The sequence below is a fragment of the Littorina saxatilis genome, unplaced genomic scaffold (genome assembly GCF_037325665.1).
Source record: "Littorina saxatilis isolate snail1 unplaced genomic scaffold, US_GU_Lsax_2.0 scaffold_887, whole genome shotgun sequence".
Taxonomy (NCBI): domain Eukaryota; kingdom Metazoa; phylum Mollusca; class Gastropoda; order Littorinimorpha; family Littorinidae; genus Littorina; species Littorina saxatilis.
Window position 1 is genome coordinate 19,711 of NW_027125763.1, and position 21,866 is coordinate 41,576.

The 21,866-nt window shown below is 40.4% G+C and overlaps 1 long non-coding RNA gene across 1 annotated transcript; it reads left to right on the forward strand.

The window, feature by feature from the left end:
- The first annotated feature begins 17,430 nt into the window (after positions 1 to 17,430).
- Positions 17,431 to 21,744, forward strand: LOC138954231 (uncharacterized). Its single transcript, XR_011451763.1, has 4 exons — positions 17,431 to 17,682; positions 19,760 to 19,923; positions 20,437 to 20,510; positions 21,444 to 21,744. It is a non-coding gene; the product is annotated as an uncharacterized lncRNA (long non-coding RNA).
- Positions 21,745 to 21,866: the final 122 nt, after the last annotated feature.

Below are 21,866 nucleotides of genomic sequence, written 5' to 3' on the forward strand. Positions count from 1 at the left end.
TCTCACACAGCATAAATAAATCCCTGCGCCTTGAATATGTGCGCGATATAAATTGCATAAAATAAAAATAAAATAAATAAATCCCTGCGCTTAGAACTGTACCCACGGAATACGCGCGATATAAGCCTCATATTGATTGATTGATTGACATCCTCATATGTGACCCTCTACCACGAAATGAGTCGCATGTCACCTCGCGCGGTTCTGCGCTAGGCTTAATATAGGTCCGGGGGGACTGTGGTAAAAGTGTGAGGGTCACCTTAGTCACAGGCTTATAACTCGAAAAGTTTTCGCTCTTTTCTAAAACGGTTTTTACCACTGGATAGAGCATAAAACACTCTTTAGGAAAATGTAAAAATATTAAAATCATGCAAAGATGACATGCGACTCATCCCGTGGTGGAGGGTCACATATAGTCACAGTATACTGACACCAGTCCTAGCATGATAGAGCGGCTGTCACTATAGGTGTCTCTCTTTGTGTGTCTGTATCATATTACTTGTGATTAAAACAAAAAATGCCTGATAGGAAACAAATAGAAAAAAATGTTATGACAGAGATTCCCCTAATATTTCCGAATGTCATTTCTACAATGACGCTTTGAATAACGTCTTGATAAAAGTTGGTTGACGTGAAATGTGGCTTGAAAAAAAAGAGCATTAAAACCTTTAACGTAATGCAACAAGCAGAGAATGATGGAATATTAGCTGTCATAGGGGTACGATACCAGTTAATCACGTTTAACCGAATGTTTGGAGATTCGAGAGTGGAGGGTGTCATTATTGAAGAGAGAGAGAGATGGAGAGAGAGGAGAGTTGGGAAAAGAGAGAGGGTGTGTAAGAAGGTGAGAGACAGAGGGCGATGGGGAGAGGTTGAGTGATCATATGAGGGGTGTTGTCAATATTAGAAAGATAGAGGGGGAGAGAAGGAGAGAGAGATGGGAGGGTGAAGAAAGAGAGAGAGTGTGTAAGATGCCTCCATAAGAGATGTAGCCTAGAATAAAAGCAATGTCCCTCGATGCATGTATTATTTCTCTTAACGAGTATAAAATAAGTTATGTAAGTCATTTTTCGTAGGCCTAATATGAAAACAATAATGTTGAAGTCTGAATCCAGTATCATTATTTTGAACTGTTTCGGTCTATACATGTAGTCTGCTTAAAGCAGAACGCTTCCGTGTAGCATAAATATATATCTTTCATGTTCTCTTGGGACGGGCCAGGGAATGTGTTACAAACTAACGCTTGCTTATTAGCAAGCCCAGTCAGTTCTGTGCGCGAGTAGTGAAACATGATAGCGGTCAGTGGATCAGTTACCAACATTCCTACTGACATCTGGTAGTGATTTAGTCTTGATGGTGATCGGTGCTTTCCTTCGTTAGCCACTGGACTTGTCAGTTACATTTTGACGATTATCTGAGCGACCCCTTTTACAGAAAATTCAAATAGCAACCGAACCCATTCATGGAAGATCATATAGGATGTACATTAGGTCCCTAATCACGAAGACGGTCACCTAGAAACTCGCTCAAATATGTGATTTTTCTTGATACATTGTTAACTAATCTAAAAGATTGGAGTTTTCCTAACAATACACACACACACAACGTATTCGTTTTGATAACAAAAATAATGATATGGCATGTATCAATAGCCGGCATGTGATAAAGGGGTAACAAAATAATAATTAACAAGTGACCATAAGGATCCTAATACTTTCCGTTTATCATCTCGTGCTGTGGTTGTTGTTTTATTATTTAAAGTCTTCTTCATCGAAATGATAAGACATCTCGGGCTGATTGGTCCTGATATGGCTCAAAAGAGTCGGCTGGACCGAAAGCAAATATCAAGTAAAGTATCTGGGGCTGATAGAACATATAGACCCTAACGGGTGTAAAGTGAGCATATATTAAAACCCTTCCTGGCCGGATAATATGGTACCTAGGGTCACCAAAGTTCAGAGCTTCTCGGCATCGACTCCGATGAGCATGCTTCCGAATAGTGGTGTCACCAGTTTTATCAGTTTTGGAGAAAAGTGGGTGCAAACGAAAACATTTAAACCATGCCTGACGGGATAATGTTGGCACTAGGATCATCAAACTACAGAGCAAATCAATATCAATCACCACAAACTGGGGCCTTAATTTCGGAGAAAATAACTGTGTCCTTACTGGAGACAATTGAGTTTGTTTGTTTGTTTGCTTAACGCCCAGCCGACCACGAAGGGCCATATCAGGGCGGTGCTGCTTTGACATAGAACGTGCGCCACACACAAGACAGAAGTCGCAGCACAGGCTTCATGTCTCACCCAGTCACATTATTCTGACACCGGACCAACCAGTCCTAGCACTAACCCCATAATGCCAGACGCCAGGCGGAGCAGCCACTAGATTGCCAATTTTAAAGTCTTAGGTATGACCCGGCCGGGGTTTGAACCCACGACCTCCCTATCACGGGGCGGACGCCTTACCACTAGGCCAACCGTGCCGGTTAGACAATTGAGTACATGTATACGAAATAGCATTTCCTGACGGGATAATTTTGAGTGACACCAGGGTCATCGATCCGCAGGACATAATTATGAGCGTTTATTCCCATGGACCTCGAGCTCATAGCTTTACCTATTTGGGAGAAATTAGTACATATATATGTTAGTCATATTGAGAACAGACACAAGTCAAACGGGATAATTGCACTATGATCAACAAACTACTTTGTTTGAATGCAAATGTGTTGTTTGTCCCCCAGAGGGTGGACGTTTGCGTTTGTTCCGGTCAGTCTATATGTCACACATGTCACTAAAATATCACTCACGCGAACTGTCAAGACGCAAAATAGATAAGTTGGTAAATTGCTCTCCTAACGTGACAAAACGAAAGTGTCTGAGGCAGGAGATCGAATCCCATTGGCGTCGTTAATTTAAAAAAAAAAGCTCACTGGGTGACGCAGGGGTTTGTCGGACCTGTTCTTCTTAGGGGTTGGGGAGGGGGGAGATGTTGCGTTGTTGTTGTTGTTTTTTTGGGGAGAAGAACATTGCAGTTATGATAAAAAAAAAATTCTGTCAATATTTGTCCCGCGCTAATCTGTGTGAAATCGCTTACCGTTGCCAATCATAATTCATATATTAATACAGGTACTGGTAGCCTCAGTCACACGAAATTGCTAATTTCTGTGGTACTGGGCAACTTTCACGTTATTCCTTTTGCATGGGCATAGTGGAGGCCACCTCAATCAGGACTGGCTGGGACTAATGTGTTTATTTTTTTTAATTAAGTGGGTTTATTTGAACATTAAATATTTTTACCTACCGCCGGATGCCCTTAGGCACCCCTGAAGCTCGACATGCAGCCGTCCGGGATAAAACTGCCCGAGAATCCAATAAACACTTTAGACAACACAGTATCATGTCAAATCAAGTTCACTCTCAAACCTATCAAGTTATTATTGTTGTTACTTATTGGAATGGCAAACGGAACATCCATTGCCTATGGTTTTTGTAATGTCATAGCTGTATTTCTCCCTGAAACTTTTGCAAATTATTAGTAGGCCAGTTGGTTAGGACACTCTTGCTTCATCACGTTCTAATCACGCACGTTCGAATCCACGCGGTGTCACTTTTTTTCTCCCTTTCCCCTACGCTACATTACTTTTCAGGGAATGTGTGCTGTTCATTGTTATTTTATTTTACTGATACGTTTTTTATAATTTAATTCGTCATCCAGCGGGGACGTTTGCGATTGTTCCATTCCGTAAGTATGTATGTATGTCACAATATAGGAACTGCGATAAATCCTGAACGGCTAAGTATTTTTCAACCAAACTTTGTAGGTAGATGTAGACACACGATAGCCTATTGCGTGCAACATTTATATTGGATAGGTCAAAGGTCAAGGTCATTACGGGGCCCGATGGTCAAAATACATAATCAGCCATGTCTCCCAAAGTTCTGGGAATATTTCAATGAAACTTTTTTTCATTACATACTCTGAGGACGGGTCTACAAAATAGCAGTTAAAAATTACATAATCACAGCAAAAATGTTTTTCTCAGAAAATCGAGTTGAATTTTTTCTTCTTTTTTTCCCCCTTAAGTTGAAGGGACTAATGTGCTGCGTCTTCATGTTTAATTTCATTTAAAAAAAATGGTTGGCTGGTTCCAAAGTTATAAGGGTTTTAACCATCATATTTGTGGTAATCATATGACTGATAGTTATAAGGCTTCGCTGATCAGGGGAGCTAATCTCCTCCACTGAATCACCATCGCTTTGAAGCTATGAATACAATAATAAATCAGTCATGATTCAGACAAGATAAGTCGACCATTGCAACAATAATAGCAATTGATAATGGTATGGATTCGCATAGACACTTTAATATCCACACCATCAGTGATTAATGAAAATCATAAAACATTTGTTACATCCCGTGAGGAGCACGAGTATTGCTAGTGATAATAATAATAAACATTTAGAATCCGAATACTTCCTAATGCAAGGAGCCCTAGTCGTTTACATAAACCGAAGATGGGGAGGTAGAACTTTTCTCTCCCTTCTTCAATGCTAGCGTTCTTGGCCAGGGCACGGTAACTTGATACCAACACGAAAAGGAACGCTGAAACCATGGTCCTGTGGCGCCGCTAACCCGTAACCGGTGGTCAGCATCTGAGTTACAGTGCTAGCTCGGCGAAGCCACGGCGAAAGGGCTACGGCTGTAACCCGATAACGGCGGCTGATAACAAGTTCACGCTGATATCAATGGCCTTGCTGCATCGCCAACTACCCTTCTGAGGCTCGGGCACCCCGCTGCACCAGCCTCTCCTTTCACCTCTACTTCTGGTGGCCCAATCGGAGGTTCCTCTGCTAGCCACCGATGCTCTGGTTGCTTCAACTTTACGTGATATTTGACATCCTTGACCTCTGATAACATCTAGCCTTGTGTAGAGCACTTGATCACAAAATCAGGACTATTATAATTAAGACAAGTACTATACACTTATAACTTTTTTCATATTTTTTTCTTGCTGTTTATTTTTAGTATTATCATAAAACCATTAATATTACAATTAAGTTCTCATGACCCACAATCTTGACAATAACTGAAATAATGACATCAGTGACTATGCCTTGAAGCTCTTGGACAACATTCAAGTGTGTGATATTTATACTGATATTACTGACTTGAAAAATAACTGTGAAGTAAAATGCTTATACTGTCTTAATATACAGTTTAAAACGTTCGCCAGAGACGTTTCTGTTTAATTTTGGTAGCACTTATTTGAGCCTCGTGCTTTTGTGTTTCTTCATCTTGCCCTTTCTATTGTAATTCGGACTGTTGGATAAATATGTATTTAAACCAAAAGAAGGCGTACTTCTCTTTTTAACTGTCAATAGTTCGATGAAACAACGCATCAGTTCAGGCGCAGTCAAGTCCAGACAAGCCCCTGTCAGTCACTCCAGTACACGCGTTCGGAATGCACGACAAGCTTGATACGGTTAGTTAAACACTTCCCCTCCGCCTTTGGTAACTTGACACTGATAGCGCGGCGGGGAGGTAGCTCAGTTGTTAGCGCGCTGGCTTTGTAGCCAGTCGGTCGCTATCAGCGTGGGTTCGATCCCCACGTTCGGCGAGAGATTTATTTCTCGGAGTCAACTTTGTGCAGACTCTCTTCGGTGTCCGAACACCCCCGTGTGAACACATGCGCACGAAAAAGATCCCACGTTCACAGCGAAAGTCTCAGGGCTTGGAAAACACGAAGACACGCATGCATCATCTCTCGTCTCCGATTATAATGATCGTATTTCGATACTTTGACGAGACAAACCCAATGCTGGTGTGTCGAAGAAGACAGCCACAGCGGGCTTGTTCGAATCAAAGTATCACACCATAACTTCAACGTATTACCAATACCTGTCCCAATATAGACCAGTTGGTCTAAGAGGACGTTAAACCCTAAAAGTCAGTCACACTGATAGCCGAAGGCGCAGCTCCTTTACCCAGTCCATAAAACAAGAGGCACATACAATACACGCACAGGGGTAGAGGAGACGAAATAGGCGAATAAGAATAATCAGATATGTAATAGTTTTACTGCATTATAACAAACATTTAGGTGTTAATGTTGCTATTTTAAATTAAAGCCATGCTTTTTTTTGTTTAAACTGTGGCGTCATTTTCTGGTTTTGTTTTTGTATCCGGGGTTGTAAGAATTTACATGACAAATACAGGCATGTGATCATGCAGCCGAGTTGCAATGAGAAAGGCAACACAGATTCAGGCAGTTCGAGTTCATCATTAAAATTGTCTACTGTTGGTCTTTGGCATGGTGCGTGTCAAGACCTCACAGTCAAGCTGGGAAGAAACCCTAGGTAGTGGAAGGTTACCGCTGTTCTCCCCTCACACTCTCTGTATCTCTCACGGTCCCTCTTTCTCCTCCCCCCCCCCTCTCTCTTGTATCTTATAATAAATTTAGAGTACAAATATATATCTCTCTTTCTCCTATCTCGATTTCTCTCCCTTTCCCTCCTCTCTCTGTTTCCCTCTTTCCTCTATCAATAAATTTAGAATACAAATTTTTTTTTCTCTCTCTCTCCCTCTCTCTCTCTCTCTCTCTCCCTCTCTCTCCCTCTCTCTCCCTCTCTCTCTCTCTCTCTCTCTCTCTCTCTCTCTCTCTCTCTCTCTCTCTCTCTCTCTCTCTCTCTCTCTCCTTTTTAGAATGCAGTGAACGTTTCGACATTTATAATTGTTACAAAACATGTTTGGAAAAAGAGAAATACATTAAATTAATCGAAGATATTAAGTACAGAGTTGCTCTTACTCGTTTCCGCGCAGGAGTATCCGAAATCAACGCTCACAAGTTTCGGAACACACCAAACCAAACGACAAGAAACTGTCCTCTCTGTACAGCTGATAAAGAAGATGAACACCATGTTGTATTTTTATGTCCTTTTTATCAAGACCTTCGAGCAAAGTATTTAACAATCTCGATCTCTAAGACGCTGCAACAACAACTTGTGTATTTCTGTGGCAGTAATGAGGATAATTTGATGAACAGCTTCAGCAGATTTGTGTTCTTCATGTTACAGAAGAGACGAACCCTTAGAAATCAGGTTCAGTGACATGTCATCAGGGTATTTGTTGAATTTTATGCGTGACTATAATGTATAACTGTGCAGATACTAATGCTGTTATTTTAACCACTATTGTAAGGGGCTGTGGCCTTAGACAATTAAAGATTTGTTCTTGTTCTTGTTCTTGTTCTTGTTCTCTCTCTCTCTCTCTCTCTCTCTCTCTCTCTCTCTCTCTCTCTCTCTCTCTCTCTCTATCTCTCTCTCTCTCTCTCCCATAATTTATTGATAGTGATACTAATAGTATTCCTTCTCCCCTCACGCTCTCTGTATCTCTCATGGTCCCTCTTTCTCTCCCCCCCCCCCCCTCCTACCTCTCTCTCTTATCTTATAATACATTTCTCTCCTCTATCAATAAATTTAGAATACGATATTATCTCTCTGTGCCTCTCTCTCTTACTGTCGTTGCGCGCGCACGCTTATTATGAGATAAGGGAGGTAGAGGTAGGGGGGGGGGGGGAGAGGGAACGTGAGCTAGAGACGGAAAAAGTGAGGAGAGAATACTATAAATATATATTATGTAATAGAGAGAGAGAGAGAGAGAGAGAGATATATAAAAGAAAGAGAGAGAGATGAGAGAGAGAGAGCGAAAGAGAGAGAGAGAGAGAGAGAGAGAGAGAATTGAATTGAACTTTATTTAACAAGGATTAAGATTTAAGGCTACGCCTTTTCTTACAATCTGTCCTTGGGACGCATAGACACACAATAATATAATTAAAAAAATAAAAAAAAATATAAAAAAATAAAAAGTTAAAAAGTCAAGGAGGTCGGAAAACTGCAGCACGTGATAATAAAGATGACGATGATGATGATGATGACGATGATGATGATGATGACGATGATGATAATGATGAAGATGAGGCATGAAGAGCATACATATGTGGTTATTCATAAAATCAAATGCATACTATGCAGGTAATAATAAATACAAGCTGGTAGCAATCGAACATGTAGCAATTATGAGAGAGAGAGAGAGAGAGAGAGAGAGAGAGAGAGAGAGAGAGAGAGAGAGAGAGAGAGAGAGAGAGAGAGAGAGAGAGTATGTAAAGCGCTTAGAGAACGTCAAGCGCTATATAAATCTCCCATATAAATAAATAAAGGAGTGAGAGAATACTATAAATATATTATGGAAAAGACAGAGAGAGAGAGAGAGAGAGAGAGGGGGGGGAGAGAAAGAGAGAGAGAGAGAGAGAGAGAGAGAGAGAGAGAGAGAGACTGACACTGACACAGTTTAATTGAATATGGGCCTACAGCCCCGTTCAATGGGGGGGGGGGGGGGGTACACATAAATCACAGGAAAAAAATAGAAAACATGATATTTAAACGTATGCAAAATACACAGTGGTTTGTTCCAAGCATTGCTGCTTTCCTCTATCAATAATCTTGCACATCAATGCTGCCTAATATACACATACAACAGAGAGAGAGAGAGAGAGAGAGAGAGAGAGAGAGAGAGAGAGAGAGAGAGAGAGAGAGAGAGAGAGAGAGATGCCTAATAAAGTTTGTTTTCAGGCCTATTCACTTCACTATTGGTCATTCTTTGTAAAAGATTGTTTCTACTCAGTTATTTACTGTCAATGATGCTTTAGACACAAGAGAACGATTGCTGTTATTTTTAAATCTGCAGTGATAACTTTTAGGTTGTGTGTAAAAAGTTGGTTCTGTACGTATATTTCATACGTTAAGTACCTTTGAAATTCAAACCGCTACTACTTGACAAAATGATGAGCCTTATTTACAAAAATAAAGGATCGTAGTTCAAACTGTCTGTCTATGAATGTCTGAATTGAATGTGCTGTCCCGATATACAGGTCGAAATAATATGGCCACCAACATCTCTATTTCTGTGTAATAAAACCTTGGAACCGCAGGCGACGTTAAGTACCGCTATGTCCGTACGGAAAGCACTAAGTACCGCTATGTCCGTACAGAAAGCACTAAGTACCGTTGGTCAAAACACCCGACTACTCCCGATTAGGGCTATGTTTCTACTCAGTTATTTGCTGTCAATGATGATTGAGATACAAGAGAACGATTGCTGTTATTTTTAAATCTGCAGTGAGAACTTTTAGGTTGTGTGTAAAAAGTTGGTTCTGTACGTATATTTCATACGTTAAGTACCTTTGAAATTCAAACCGCTACTACTTGACAAAATGATGAGCCTTATTTACGAAAATAAAGGATCGTAGTTCAAACTAACATGCCTACATATAAACATCATAAACAACACACAAAAGTATTATGTACATGGGTTTTAACATCGCAGGTACTTAGCGCGGTACCTAGTGCAGCCAAGGTCTATGCACGGTACCTAAGGCCCTCTCATACGGACATGCCGGTACTTAGCGTCAGCCTCGCACACACACACACACACACACACACACACACACACTAACACTAACACTAACACTAACACATGTGCACAAAATGAACACACACACACACACACACACACACCGCGCGAGAGAAAAAGACTACAGGGAGGCATGACGTCATGATGCATTAATTGACGTCAAAGACTTTTGACCGTGACGTAATCTTCTCACGCGAGCTTTATCCATAGTCTTGAACAACCACACACAAATAGACTTGGAAAGTACAGAATTTCTACCCGTCCAAAGCGGCCTTGGGTGGCGTTTGCTCAAAAAATGGGGGCGACTATTGCACCCACCGTATTTTTGTTAGTATGGTCCCAATTTTTGGTGAACTTCCATCTCCAACTGTAGCACGTAGCCGGGCACAAAGAATCCTTCTTTATCATGTATTATCGGTATGAAAATGCGTTCGTGGGATACCTCCAGCTTCGCTGGGATTACATCAACACAAAAATCAAGACAAAACAATATCGACAACAATGCCGATGATGATAACAAAAGCAACAAGTCGCGTAAGGCGAAAATATAACATTTAGTCAAGTAGCTGTCGAACTCACAGAATGAAACTGAACGCAATGCAACGCAGCAAGACCGTATACTCGTAGCATCGTCAGTCCACCGCGCACGGCAAAGGCAGTGAAATTGACAAGAAGAGCGGGGTAGTACTTGCGCTGAGAAGGATAGCACGCTTTTCTGTACCTCTCTTTGTTTTAACTTTCTGAGCGTGTTTTTAATCCAAACATATCATATCTATATGTTTTTGGAATCAGGAACCGACAAGGAATAAGATGAAAGTGTTTTTAAATTGATTTCGAAAATTTAATTTTCATATTAATTTTTATATATTTAATTTTCAGAGCTTGTTTTTCATCCAAATATAACATATTTATATGTTTTTGGAATCAGCAAATGATGGAAAATAAGATGAATGTAAATTTGGATCGTTTTATAAAAAAAATATTTTTTTTACAATTTTCAGTTTTTTAATGACCAAAGTCATTAATTAATTTTTAAGCCACCAAGCTGAAATGCAATACCGAAGTCCGGGCTTCGTCGAACATTACTTGACAAAAATTTCAACCAATTTGGTTGAAAAATGAGGGCGTGACAGTGCCGCCTCAACTTTCACGAAAAGCCGGATATGACGTCATCAAAGACATTTATCAAAAAAATGAAAAAAACGTATGGGGATTTCATACCCAGGAACTCTCATGTCAAATTTCATAAAGATCGGTCCAGTAGTTTAGTCTGAATCGCTCTACACACACACACACACAGACAGACACACACACACACACACACACGCACATACACCACGACCCTCGTCTCGATTCCCCCCTCTACGTTAAAACATTTAGTCAAAACTTGACTAAATGTAAAAACAGCAGCAACGCGATGACTTTGATTATAACAACAATGACAGCAACAACAGTGACGACGACCACCACACCAACATCAGTCACAACAGCTGCAGCGGCACGTGCAACTGGTGCTGACAGAACACTCACCCTGACAAAGCTGGCGTTGACGTAGTCCGAGGCATCGTCCCCATCCACCTGTTCCAGCTCCACCCGGTTCTTGTCGTCTGTACAAACAAGGCCTCTGGTTACTATTGTGCGCATCGAACCACTATCTGGTTCTGATTACTCTGTATTGCTCTGTTGCGTTCCTATATACTTAGCCAGGCCCTGTGAAATATAGTCGATCCCCATCCCCGAGACAGGTCCTAGCTTCCATTCACGTTTAACCTACCTCTCTAATTGGTTGTTGTTGTTGTTGTTGTTTTGGCATGGGGTGTTTGACTTGTTAAGCTAGCTATAGTTGCAGACGAGTAACCAAATTAACCAAAATATAGAGGGACAGAGAGAGAGAGAGAGTAGTTGGTTAATAAATTGCATCGGCTTTTTAGCTGACATTGCTATTCGAGACCGATGCAAGGGTGTTTCCTTTCTTAGTTCACATGGCAAGGTCCATGCTTAACACTATTTACAACCCGGTCTATCACTGTAAAAAGAAGGTTCTAAAAGTGTATAACTTTCACATTTCTGGAGAGGGAGGAATAATTAGGCAAACAAAAAGCAGGTAGTGAGACAGAAAGGAAGAAAGAAAGAAAGAAAATAAGGATAAAAAAAAACTACAGTTAGTTAAATGTAGCGTCTTCAGTTGTATCTTCCACACTTTATAATGAAATAAGACAATGAACAACAACAAGAAATAGATAAGCAAGTACATATACACGAATGAATAGATTGATGAATAAAGAAGCGAATGAACAACCAAAAATAAATCAATACAGAAACAATGCAAAGGACAGCAAGTAAGGTTAAGAAGATAAACATACAATAATGTTTAACTGTCACAATCACTCACAGGGCAGGATACTGTTGTAACGGTTTTTGTAGTAGTTTTCCTTTCTCTCCCCGTTCGTCAGTGTAAAGTCCTTTCTCGGGATCATTCGCTGACACAAAATACAGAAAAAGCAACATGTAACTCTCTAATACCATTGAGTCGTCATACAGTTCTTACACAACATCTAACCAAGAGGATACATGTACTATGATAATGATAATGATAATAATTATGTTGCAAGGTCTTCTTGTAACATGGAATGAGAATTTGTTAGTCACTGAAATAAATTATAATAATAATAAGAAGAAGAAGAACATTTATATAGCGCTAAATCAAAAACTTTCGTTAAAAAGGCCTGCTCTAAGCGCTTGACATCTAAACTAAAACGTCATTCACACTCTTTACAATGATGTACAAGAACTTCATGTCACACTCTTTCATTCAGTATAGCACCATTCACACAGTTGTTATTCTGTACAAGACAATAAGTTAGTCTAACATTTAGAATGTTCATAAGATGAAAACAAGAGAAAACCAGACTGATTAAAACAACTGCTTAGTGCTAACAAAGCATGAATCTTAATGATAACGTAATACATGTTTAACTGTTAAGACCATAAAAAAAAAAATTTAAAAAAAATTATACGACATAATCTAGACTCATTAAGTCATTTTGACACAGACGACCGCCTCAACAAATATGAAAGCTAAGTAAATCAATTCAAACTTAAATTCTAAAAAAAAACAAAAACACACACACCCAAGGCCAGCTTCCTCTCTCTATCTGGTGCTGCGCAGGCATTCACACATTTTTAAGTTGCTTTTGTCTTGTACAAGTGGCCTTAGCAAAATAAGAAAGAAAATTAGCAGTCAGCTAATCAAAATGTCCGAATGGACTATCGATAAATGCACTATCATACGCCAGTAAAACGTCAAAAACGCAAAAGCTTTTCCTTACCACAAACTCTTCTTCCAGCGACCCGTCCCGCAGTTTGTTGACCACAGTTTGCTGCAACTTGTCCACACGGATCCCTGCATACCATATACTCGTATACTCGTAGCATCGTCAGTCCACCGCTCATGGCAAAGGCAGTGAAATTGACAAGAAGAGCGGGGTAGTAGTTGCGCTAAGAAGGATAGCACGCTTTTCTGTACCTCTCTTTGTTTTAACTTTCTGAGCGTGTTTTTAATCCAAACATATCATATATATATTATTTTGGAATCAGGAACCGACAAGGAATAAGATGAAAGTGTTTTTAAATTGATTTCGACAATTTAATTTTGATAATAATTTTTATATATTTAATTTTCAGAGCTTGTTTTTAATCCAAATATAACATATTTATATGTTTTTGGAATCAGAAAATTATGGAAAATAAGATGAACGTAAATTTGGATCGTTTTATAATTTTTTTTTTTTTTTTTTACAATTTTCCGATTTTTAATGACCAAAGTCATTAATTAATTTTTAAGCCACCACGCTGAAATGCAATACCGAAGTCCGGGCTTCGTCGAAAATTACTTGACCAAAATTTCAACCAATTTGGTTGAAAAATGAGGGCGTGACAGTGCCGCCTCAACTTTCACGAAAAGCCGGATATGACGTCATCAAAGACATTTATCAAAAAAATGAAAAAAACGTTCGGGGATTTCATACCCAGGAACTCTCATGTCAAATTTCATAAAGATCGGTCCAGTAGTTTGGTCTGAATCGCTCTACACACACACACACGCACAGACAGACAGACACACATACACCACGACCCTCGTTTCGATTCCCCCTCTATGTTAAAACATTTAGTCAAAACTTGACTAAATGTAAAAAGAAAAACACCCAAAATACACGAAGCAACGATCCCACTAGCAGACTACATGTTCAACCGATATTTCAAGAAAGTAGGGGTAAACCCAGGCAGGATGGCCCACATTCCCATTCACCCCTTCCCATTTTGGTTCATGGAATCCCCCATTATCATCCCTGATCATGATCTGGGTGTAACAAAAAAAGATAACCCTGTACTTGTCTCATCAATAGTAAAAGAAATAATCTCAAACAATAACAAAGATCACCTACAAATATTTACTGACGGCTCCAAAAAAATGATGACCAAGCTGACTGTGCTTTTGTCATTCCTGACCTCAAAATAAGTTAAAAAAATTAAACTCAACAAGGATGTGTCCATTTTCACTGCAGAAATGCTGGCTACGTTATCTTAAGAGCATGCCACTATATCAATGACCCCCCCTCGACCTCCAACAAGAGTCGTGATTCTCTCCGACTCAAAACCAGCATAACTGCTCTTCAAAATGGTTCCAGAAACCGGGAAGAGCTTCAGACGGAAATATTGTTCCTCTGTCACCAGATCATTGCCTCTTGAACAGAACTGACCCTTTGGCTACGTACTTCCCCTCACACACATGGATCAGAGGCAAGGATATGGCTGACAGAGAAGCAAAAGAGGCTGTTACAGATCAAGCAGCATTTCATGACATAAAATTAACAAAGACGGGAGCAAAACACAAAATGGCCAAAGTTGCCTGGCGTCACTGGGAAACAGAATCAAAAATAGAAGGCAATGCCCATGGTTGGCTTATTCTGCCCCGACAAAACAGGCCTACACTCCCCACCTCCTTGAAATACTTCGCAGAATTCGCACGGATGGATGCGCTCACAAGTGCTTTCCCCGTCTCTGTGAATGTTGAAAGTTTATATCTTTTTTACACCTCTTTGACCGCTGCCAATCACTCCAGCAAGATTTCTGCAACCTACACACCCTTGTCAACGAACACAAACTGAAACCCCATGAGTTTTTTAGATAAACATTGCACGCTTCAATGGAAGCTAGCATACACCCTGTGTCTCTCAATAGTAGAAGGCTGAAATAGGATATCTGTTTTAAAAAAAACCTGATCTCCGTTCCTCCTTCTCACCTCTCAATACTCTCTCACACCGAGCTTTTTCTTCTTCATTGTATTATTTTTCCAGTTATCTATTTACTTACCTATTCAGCCAAAAATATAACAATATCCCACGTAACAAAAATTAAAAAAATAAGCCTACAAAACCGCTCCAGTCCAACCATATTCCGCGTACACAATCTTCACTTCCATCCCCATTTTGAAATATCGCAACAGACTTCCAGATATAATTATAACACGATCATATATGTGTTCTCTGGTTGCATGTTTGTTCAGTGTCTTGTCCCCACATAAAGCATATTAACTCTACCTGTCCTAAAGCAAGTTGCAGTTCTAAGAGGACGTTAAAACTAGTTATCATCATCAACACACACACACACATATGAAAGAACCCATGTATATTTTATGATTGTTGTTTTGGTCTGAATACAATTTGGAATCTTACTACACTCTTGTTAATTGATTTTACATTTTGTTGTCAGAAGTATTTTGTTCGTCGGTTCGTGTCTGGTGCGTGTGGTGTGAATGCCGTCCTGTCAAATGTGAATTATATAGAAACTCATGTCTCCCATCTACTACACAACTCTGGAATTCTTTACCAGACTATATAAAACTTAGTGATTCCCTAAGTGAATTTAAGCACTTTTTGTCAAAAAACGATTTGTCCGCCGTGTAATTTTTATTCTGGAGATCGCATGTCACAAATAATTCACTGTAAGCTCAGGTTATATATAAGTGATCTCAATAACGATCTAGTGAGACGTCACGTTGCTACAGATGCATCTTGTGACTGTGGATTCCCGTCCGAATCCGTACAACACTTCATACTCGATTGTCCAAATTATCGCGAAGCACGTCAAGAAACTATACATACTCTCCCTAATCACACAATTCACCTCCCCCACCTTTTAAACGGAGACAGACAGTATTCTTTAGATTTGAACAGGAAAATGTTTTCCACCGTACACTCGTTCATTGAACGTTCAGGCCGCTTTGGGCAAGTCAGAATAAATGCTCTACAAGCCGGACAACAACTTTAACTTCTGCACATCTCCTACCCATCCCTCTTCTTTTATTCATCTTCTTTCCCTCCTTCCTTCCTTTACTGTCTTTCTTTATAATCATTATGCAACGTTCATTACGTTATTAATAGATTTGGTTTATTGAGACACATTTTTCACCCGTTACCGCCTTATGTTGTACTGTCATGCAGGAACACCACTATAAGCTTCTAGCTTGTTGCTGTTTCTGTGAACTTTGTATACATGTCATGATTGTAACCCTTGTTAAAATAAACTTATGTTTAAACCAAATGTCTTTTAAAAACACATTCACGGTAATATCTTCGACGCAGACACAGACAGTTAGGAAGGGCTCTTAATATGGACCACTTTTTGTTTCATGCTGATAACTAGCGTGTTTTCTTGCGAAGAAGTTTTATTTTGTGTTTGGTAGTCCTTTATTTCTCTTAGGTTAACCGTTAGGCCTAATTAGAGTGAAATAGCTTTGATAAACATTCAACAAAAATTAAATACAGACAAAATCACAAATGGTCCATAATAGGAGCCTGGGCGCCTAATATGGACCAGTGAAGCGGCCTTCACAAATCACTGTAAAAAGCCCCCTATACTTCAAAATAACATGATACAACTTAGTGTACAAGTCAGTCTAATTCAAATATGCTTTAGATTGATCTGTTTCGGGTTGATGAGAGCATTATTTGAAGCACACCAGGAAACTAAAGAAGCTTATCAAAAACAGAGTGAAAATAAGTGAAATTGTCAACTTCCACGAAAAGAAGACTTTTTTTTTAAATCTTGAGGACTAGTTATAGGTTATTTCCAGCAAGCTTCTTAATGAATTATTGAAAATAGCTTTTAGCTTTTTTTTCTCGATTTGTTGAAGGTGGTCCATATTAGGGGACTCGCACATACTTTGAGATCTTGCTATTATTTTTTGTTTGCACGGTAAAAACTCGGGGTCAACCCTGCTAAAATGTAACAAATGCGGTCTTAGCTGTCATATATAGCAATTTTTGTGTGATAAAAGCTTTGGCTGTGGACAGAAACGAGTTCGTTTTCGGCGGCAAATTTAGAGTGAACGCTGCCAAACTGAGTGAAAAAAAGAGAAAAAGCCTAACGGTTTTGAGATTTGTGTTTCTGCAATACAGCGAATTTTTTTTGGGGGGGGCGCTCTAGCGCCGTTAGTTTTTCAGAACAGGAGGTGGTCCATATTAGGAGCCGGTCCATATTAGGAGCCCTTCCCTTATATCTACGTGAAGCTACCACCGCTCGGCTTTACACACACACACACACACTTTTTTTTAATTAGTTGCTTTTGGCACACGGCCTCATCATCTGCACTTGAAACAACTACAAAACACAACAACGTACAACAACAGCATGGTTGTGCCTGTCGGGTTACAGGGGCGGATCAGTTGCTTTGTAAGGGGGGGGCACTTTGAATCGAAAGTGAATGTGATGGGCGCGAAGCGCCCGAATTTTCTAGGGGGGTCCGGGGGCATGCCCCCCCCGTAATTTTTTTTTGCCTAAAGAAGCAAAATGGTGCCATCTGGTGCCATTTAAACTTAGAAATGGTCATAGAATCAGCATAGAAATTTTTTTTTTTCTTCTTCTTCTTTTTTTTTCCGGCTCGTCCGCCCCTGGGTTATCACCATAAGGCGCCTGTACAGTTTGTCAGTCTCTCTTTTTAGATCAGTGGCCTGTGCCGGCGATAGTTTGGTAAAGTCGCGCAGACCGCGCATGCGCCATGTGCAGTAAAATGTTATCGAAAATGGCGGATAAATCTAACTCGTGCTAAGAAACGTTTCAAAACCAAGCTTTATGGACGTTTTTATGACTACGTACTCCAGCAGACATCAACTTGTGGTCGACGTGTGTGGGTTTTGCTCAAAATACGTAAGTATTCGTCAGCCGTTTGGCTTCTCGAATTAAGTTTCAACTTTGTCTCTGTCTCGAACCACAGGCGGAAGGTATCGTTCACTGGACCACTACTTTCTATGACTCGTATGAGTATGAAAGTAGTCTAGTGGTCCAGTGGACGATACCTTCCGCCTGTGCTCGAACCAAAATACTAAGCTTACCAGTTACCACACTGTCATACTCATAGTCATAGTGATAGCACTGATACATTTGTACAGGTAAACATGGCTGTTTGCTGAAAATCAGTCTTTGTGAAAAATTGTAATGTCTCTGAAGTTTGATTCAGTCCCTAATTCATTCAGTGATTCATTTTGATGGGACGTCAACCCATGGTGAGGCTAATACTAATATTTGATCGTATTCTGCCGGTGCCATTGCCAACTGCCATGGTTGTTCTTGTGTGCACTAATTAGTAATTTACTAGCAATAGGAGTTCGAGTTCTACTATAGTAGTATTTTACTAAATCATTACTACTAGTACTCCCGGCCGGGTCATACCTAAGACTGTAAAATTGGCAATCTAGTGGCTGCTCCGCCTGGCGTCTGGCATTATGGGGTTAGTGCTAGGACTGGTTGGTCCGGTGTCAGAATAATGTGACTAGGTGAGACATGAAGCCTGTGTTGCGACTTCTGTCTTGTGTGTGGCGCACGTTAAATGTCAAAGCAGCACCGCCCTGATATTTCCCTTCGTGGTCGGCTGGGCGTTAAGCAAATAAACAAACAAACAAACAAACAAACTACTAGTACTAAATACTACTGCTACTACTAGCTTTAAACAAGCTATGGTTTGAATGACCAGCTAAATGCTAATAGTAAATAAGTACATTATTTTTGCAGCAGCGAGGTATACATACATTTAACGAAGTGGATTCACAGCGCGCGGCGCCTTGTGCAGCGTTGCGATTTACAACGCGCGGCGCTACGAGGAACGCTGCGATTCACGACGCGCGATGTATTCTGCCGATACATTTCCTTCACAATCGCAAAGTTTACAACAGCTACATCTATCTGATCTATTTGAGAAATAAAACTGTCAATAAAGCGAAAAACAGAGCTGAGCCATTCTCTCTCTCTCTCACTATTTCAACTGAATTCACCAGTATATCGCCGCGTCGATGTAAAAACGTGCCTGCCTCTGCTGAACAATCCTTCTCATTGCGGTCAATGCGCATGCGCCAATCTTGGACTTACAAAAATGCGACCCTTTGACCCATCGAACCATGGGTTAGGGTAAGGGTTAGGTTGTTCTTGACTTACTTGACTTATTCCTGTAGACTCCCTGTGGAGCATAGGGCCGCAGCCCGGATAAAGGAGGAGGGTTGGGCGTGGGGTTAGCAACTCCACCCCGCCAAAAAACCAACTTGCTACAGAAACCGTAGGTTGTTCACGACCTGATTAATCTCCCCATGTTAGCGCATGCGCATTGACCGCAATGAGAAGGACTGTTCAGGCAGAGTTTTCAGTTTGTGACACCGGCCTTGAATACTTGGCAGTCATACTCATATCACTACATGTCATTGCAATGGCTTCTACTATATATGGAAAGGAGCTGAGTTTTTAAACTGGGATGACGTTTTTAAACAATTATCCGAGTACAGTGCCGCGGAACTGTTAATCGGTGTCACACCAGTTAACACTTCAGCAGCCATTTTGGAATTCGCGCATGCGCAGATCATTTTTTCAGCATGGGTTTTTTTCCAGTTGATTTGAAGGCGTATATAATTATATTCAGTCTGCATAAAGTGCAATTTTGTAGTCTTGCAGCCCTGAACTCTGAAGTTGCTTTTGCAAAGAAAGAGTGTAAAATGTTGCTGATAATCATGCATACATGTACAAAAATAAAGCGCATCAACAATCTGCGCTGGTGAGAGCAATAGCCGCGCTCTGGGAATCGCTGCGCTGCACAACGTGCCGCGCTCTGTGAATTGCCGCGCTGCACAGCGCGCTGCGCTCTGTGAATCGCTTGCCTAAATTTAAATATTTTATTAAAAAAATACCGCATGGTTTTGCTTGACCAAATCATTTATCAGCTAACAATATGCTTTTATTTCAGTTGGACCTGACTTGAGCATGGTTCCGTTGTCTCCGCAACAACAGCTTGGTTGCTCAAGAATTGCAGGCATGTCCAGTTTGCAGCATGTGCAGGCTGACCCCGCTGAGTGTGAAGATCTGATGGCTGATCTAGACACAACATAAGCTGCTTGACACTATTCCAAGGTAAGCAAGAAGCTTTGAAAATAGTTACTTAGTAAGTGTACATTTTTGTGAGTGAACCATCAGTAACCGTCTCCACCCCCCCCCCCCCCCCTCGACACCCCCACCCACACATACAAACACGCACACAAACTTGGGTTTGTACTTCAACTATTAGTATTAACTACTCTTCATAAATGAGTTATGTAATTCATCAGAGGTTTGAAGTCATTATGGTTTTGCAAATTAGTAAGAGACTATGTGGGTGCATGGATTCAGTAATGCGCAATTAATACATGCAATACTCCTGCTGGTGAGTTCACAACAAACAGGTACTACATTAGAACTGATCTATGTTATTTGTTAATGAGGATGATTAATCGTAATCTCACTGTCAAACTGTCATGATACTATTGCCATTGACAGTGCTAGATCACTTCATAAAGTTATTTTAGTAAGTAATCATATGATATTGATAATTTTGATATAGTGATTTACTGACGGTGACAATGACATGTTATCTTCATACTATTCAAGGTACAAGATGCTAAAAGTGCAGATATCAAGGGCTTGGGATTTCGGCTCCTGGAGATGCTACTTGTAACTCTTTTGTGAGTACCGGTACATGTATACTGGGTGTTTTCTCAGTTTTTGTCCGCTGTCAGTGTGAGATTTATATTGTGGTACAGTGGAACCCCCTGTTAAGACCCCCCAATTTAAGACTCCCTCCTTTTAAAGACCTTGTTTTCTCAGACTTTCTGTTCATAACCTCTGTAAAATTACCCCCCTTTTAAGACTCCCTCCTTTTTAAGACTGAATTTTCTCAGATTATTGGAGGTCTTAAAAGGGGTGTTCCACTGTATAACCTGTTTTTCTAGTTTCATGGTTTAGCCACGACTCACTTTGAATGAGGGTCATCTGCCAGGCATTTAGCTGATTATCTGATAGTGATAAGTGATATTTATTTATTTATTTATTTATTTTTTCATTTTTCATTACTTTATTGTCCCATTGCTGGGAAATTCGGGTCGCTTCCACCCAGTGGAAAGCTAGCGGCAACGGAGTCGCGCTACCCAGGTGTCTGCGTGTTTAGGTGTATTCAGCCACCTGCACTTATGGCAGAATGACCAAGATCTTTAACGTGCCATTGTGGTGACACGGGGGTGGGAGATGGATACCGTCTCTGGGTCTGCACATAAAGTTGACCCGTGTCCACCCCGGCCCGGATTCGAACCAGCGACCTCTCGATCACAAGTCCAGTGCTCTACCACCTGAGCTAATTTGCTATTTATAAATTACAGTTGCAGTAAACTAACACTGTCGCACAAAGTATGTGACTTTAAAAAAAGATTTGTTTGAAATCATGTGAGCTCTGTCCACTAGATGATGGAGAAGGGAATTTTTCCAGTTGAGTCTGCAACATGGATGTTTTTCTCTCTCAGGATAACAAATACAGTATGGAAGGAAAAATTTAGGGTTGGTGTGGCGATAACAATAAAGATATGTCATAGTGACTTGACTAATTGATTTGAATTCTGCTGCAGGTCAGTCGCCCCCCACCTCCTGCTCCTGACCTGGTTGCCTACTACAACTTCGAGGAAATACGACAGGACACCCTTCAGCTTGCTGCACCATGGTGTCTCTTGGAGAACAGCAAGGAACAGATACAGGTGGGGTCGGTTGGGATACCGTAAACAGACTATTTTTGTTGTTGTTGGCCTTAGCATAGAGTCTGGGGATGTGAGATGTGCATGATGTGTTGTTTGAATCTGACAGTGATTGTATGAATTTTTTATACATGTATGGTTGTCACGCGCTTTTAACTTCTGATAAGGCGCTTTATAAATGCCCGTTATTATTATTATTATTATAACTAGATACACACTTGTAAACTTATGTTAGTTTTCACACGTGAGCATGAAGGAATGTGCCTTTATGAGGAATGTATAGTGGCTTGCAATATTGAA